This window comes from Vombatus ursinus, unplaced genomic scaffold, assembly GCF_900497805.2.
Source record: "Vombatus ursinus unplaced genomic scaffold, bare-nosed wombat genome assembly UNPS02014793.1, whole genome shotgun sequence".
Lineage (NCBI taxonomy): Eukaryota > Metazoa > Chordata > Mammalia > Diprotodontia > Vombatidae > Vombatus > Vombatus ursinus.
The window spans coordinates 19,886,699-19,890,762 of NW_020954571.1; positions in this window are offsets into that span (position 1 = coordinate 19,886,699).

The following is a 4,064-nucleotide window of genomic DNA, read 5'->3' on the forward strand; positions in this document are numbered from 1 at the left end:
TTAAGATATTCCAAGGTAATCATATAGCCACAAATGATCCTGTAAATTCCCAATTAAACCCACAAAACAGAGCCTATAAATCACCTCCTCCCTACAAACTGTCATCCTCCCAGGATCAGGAGGGCAGTCTTAAAACTTGGCGGTGAACTTACAAGCTATTTCAATGCTTACAGGCCAGGAATGAGCAGGCCAGGGAGGTAGAGAGTCACCGGACTTGATTTATGATCCTAACAGGAAAATTACAACTAAGGTAACTCCAAATTTTAACATAATAAATAATGGGGAGCAAGCCACTCATCTCCTGCCTCCACCTCTCCATACAAGACTCTACTGGTAGTGCTAGCCAGGCTTCTATAATTCACCACCCCTTGTTTCTCTGCCCACTCCCACCCCCACCCCCACCCCCACATACACACCCAGAAATGAACCCAGACTCAGTGGCTACTTGGACAAGGAAGAGGAAGCAGTAGCTCAGTCTAAGACCTACAGCAAAGCAACCAAAGCCACCATGGTGAAGGTGGGACATTCCCATTCTCAAGAGGACTGTAGCCCTTCTGACCTCACTAAGATAAGGAAGAAATGGTAGCTGGGATTGAGTGTTAAGGCAAGTGCAGCTTTAACAACCATTGGCAAAGTGTTTATCAATTTTAGGATGAAAATTCTATGAGGTGCACCTCTCCCCATCCCTTGGGTCAGCTTCAGAAGAAAAAAAACTTCTTTGGTTCTTCTCTCCCAACCCCAAATGAGAACATCCTCAATCCCAATATGCATCTGCCATCTGTTCCTCTTAATTATTATTAGGGACACATTCTCTTCCCCAGTGACATATCACACTGGTGGTGCCTTGCCGAACCTGGAGTTTGAAAAAAGATGCTAATAGTTTTCAGTCTGTAATGTTTTCCCGCTTTATCTCCCACACACTCTGGTTTCCACTACCTCCTAGGAGTAACTTGGAGTGAGGAGGTTCAAGGTCATGACCCAACCCATCAGCCTTTGGGAAGAGAGTTCACTCCTGGAAACCTTAGCCCCCAACCCAGCCCTGAGAAAGCAACATAAAGTGGCCAGGTATGATGTATCCTCAAATTAGACATACTTGATGATAACAATCTAGTAGGTTGTTATGAAAAGTCTCCCAGCCCACAAACATGCTCAGCAACCCAACTTCACTAGGCCTGATTCTGAAACTCATTACATATCATCCTGAGAATCACAGACTCAAGACTATCAGGCCTAGAAAGGCTCTTAGTAATCATCTAACACAAACACCTCACTTTGTAGAGGAGAAAACTGAGGTCCAGAGAGGGAAAAACACTTGACTGAAGTCGCAACAAAAGCCAGGAATAATAACAACTCCCATTTTTATAACAACCTTAAGGTTTACAAGAGAAACAGCATGGTGTATAATTTTGTTTTTTTAGCCTGAATTTAACAAACACCAAAATAAAGTGGCATTTCCATAAAGTAGAACAGAAAAAGAGGATTGAACAGGAAACTGCAAATAATATATACAGTTTGCTTTTCCAATTAAAAAATACACTTTTATTGATATCTTTTATTTTTATGCTACATAAATTTTCCTCCATGCGTCTCTCCCTTTCCTCTCCTAGAGAGGTGTCCCTTAAGCAAAGAATTATTCTAATTTTTAATAATTTTTTAAAATTTTTAAATAGATAAAGTGCTGGCCTCAGAATCAGAAAGTCTGGGTTCAGATTTTGCTTCTGACATATACTGGCTGTGTGACCCTAGTAAAGTCACCTAATCTTTCTGTCCACAAAGCAACTCACTAAGATTTTCCATTACAGACCAGATGCCAGTCTGCACTGGTAAAGTGAGTTTCCTTTGCTGGGAACCCCCTATGCCAATGAAATTAGAGGTTGGGCTAAAACAAAACAAAACAAAAAAATTTGCAAAATGTCTCTCTCACAACTTCCCTATAAAGTAGGTAGTATAAATATCCCCATTTTAAAGGTGGGGCACAGAGGCTTGGAAAAGGTGAAATGATCTATGCCTGAAGCCACACACCATTGAACGCCAGGAATCTTGGCTTCTAGTCCAGTGTCTCTACCCAAACCTTCTGGAAGATTCTCAGGGAGGTGATTGATTACAGTGATTTCTGTAAAATATGGTGGAGCATCACAGGATCTCATAGAAGATGCCACCTTCAAGGGAAGCCCCTCTGATAGGTAGGTAACTAATCCTTCCTGTATTTGGCCAAAGTGAATTGGTCATATACTGAATTCTGCTCTAAAGTAAACAGTGAATATTAATTACAATGTCATTCTAACCTATCAGTGAAAAATCCATAACAGTCACAGCTACCTGCCAACTGCTACAGATCCCTGGGGTCAGCCTATGGAAGAGGGACTTAGGATCATAGATGAAGAAACTTCAGAAACCATCTAATCCAACTCTCTCAGTTGATAGTTGAGGAAACTGAGGCCAAGGGAGGTCAAGTGATGTAATATTGTTACATGGTTAATGACCAAGGAGGCATGTGAACCAAATCCTCTGGTTCCATAGCCCTCCAAGGACAGCACTTTCTACCATACCGTAAGATTTAATTACTCAGAGCTAGGGGGTCATCTACTTCTGTTCCAAACTGCTCTGAATAATACAGGATCCTCAAAGGGCCAGATGCATGCACTGAAGAATCAGCCATGACCCCGAAATAACCTGTGTCCTAGTTGATGCCCACCCATAATCCTCAAGCAATTTCCAGGCCTGTCTCTAATCCTTGTCTCCACCCATCGTGGCACAGACTGCCACTCAGCATGGACAATGCTGGGATGTTGCCAATCTCTGCCTTTGGATGACATCCTGGTTTTACTATCCCATTGTTTTAATTCACAGCTCAACCTCCTCCCCCACCCTACCCCTCATCTCCCCTTTAACCTGCCCTGGCCCAGAACCTTTGTTTCTCCATAAGTGGGAACCATCATTTCCTCCCCCTTACTATCCCTTCCCCTGAAGCCTCTCCCAAGCTTCCTTTACACCATCCCCCACAACTAAACCAAGACTTTTCATTCAGTTCAGGAATTCAACAAATATTTATTAAAGCCCTACTATGTACAAACTACCTTGTTCTAATTCTCAATTCACCTCAAATGTGTATGTCTAATATCAGGACCTACCCAGCATCTGGTCCAAATGGTAGCAGATAGGAAAGGAAAGATGCCAATCTCTGCCCTCTCAATATGTAGGTAAAATGAAACTGGAAAAACCCAAAGCCCTTATCCAATGAAATAGAAGAAAAGTAAAGCCATCACTCACCCACCCCCACTCTGCACTCCAGGCCAATAAATATGTTGTTATCTGCCCATCTCCCATGAGCCAGATACCACAATGCCTGCATTGAGGTGCTACCCTGACATCCCACTCCTGGGGCCTGTACTGTGTGAATCTATCTGTGGGAAAAGGGGATTAGGGCATGGAATCCCCACCCACTACCCCTCTTCCAAGGCCAGGTAAAACCAATTTCCAGTTGACATAAAAGACCCTCAGAAACATTGCAAACCTTCTCCCCTCACCTCCTTAAACCCTCAAACACACAGCTCAACTCTCTTGGCCCCATCACTCAAGTGTTACTCCAATACTATGGGTCCAAATAAGACAACTCAGTGATTTACCTTCTCCTATCTGCCTACAGTGTAATGGAAAGAGATCTGGTTTAGAGAAGTCTGAGATTCAAATCCCAACTCTGCTACTTATTAGTTATGTGACCATGTGGGTCATATTATTAAGTGCTTACTGTACATAAGGGACTACACTAAGTGCCAGGGATACAAAGAAAGGCCAGGTCCAAAAACAAAACCGTCTCCACCATCAAGGACCACAACTGGAGAGACAAGTAAATAACTAAGTTCACACAAGATATATACAGATGAGATGGAGTGTCATTGGCAAAGGGGAGGCATCAGCACCTAGGGGTACTGGGATAGGCCTCCTGAAAAGAATGGGTATGGAGATGTCTTGAAGGAAGGCCAGGAAATGAAGAGGTGGAGGTGAGGGGACAGAATAATCTAGTTATGTAGAATAGCCAGGGCAAGTCACTTTATCACTCTGAG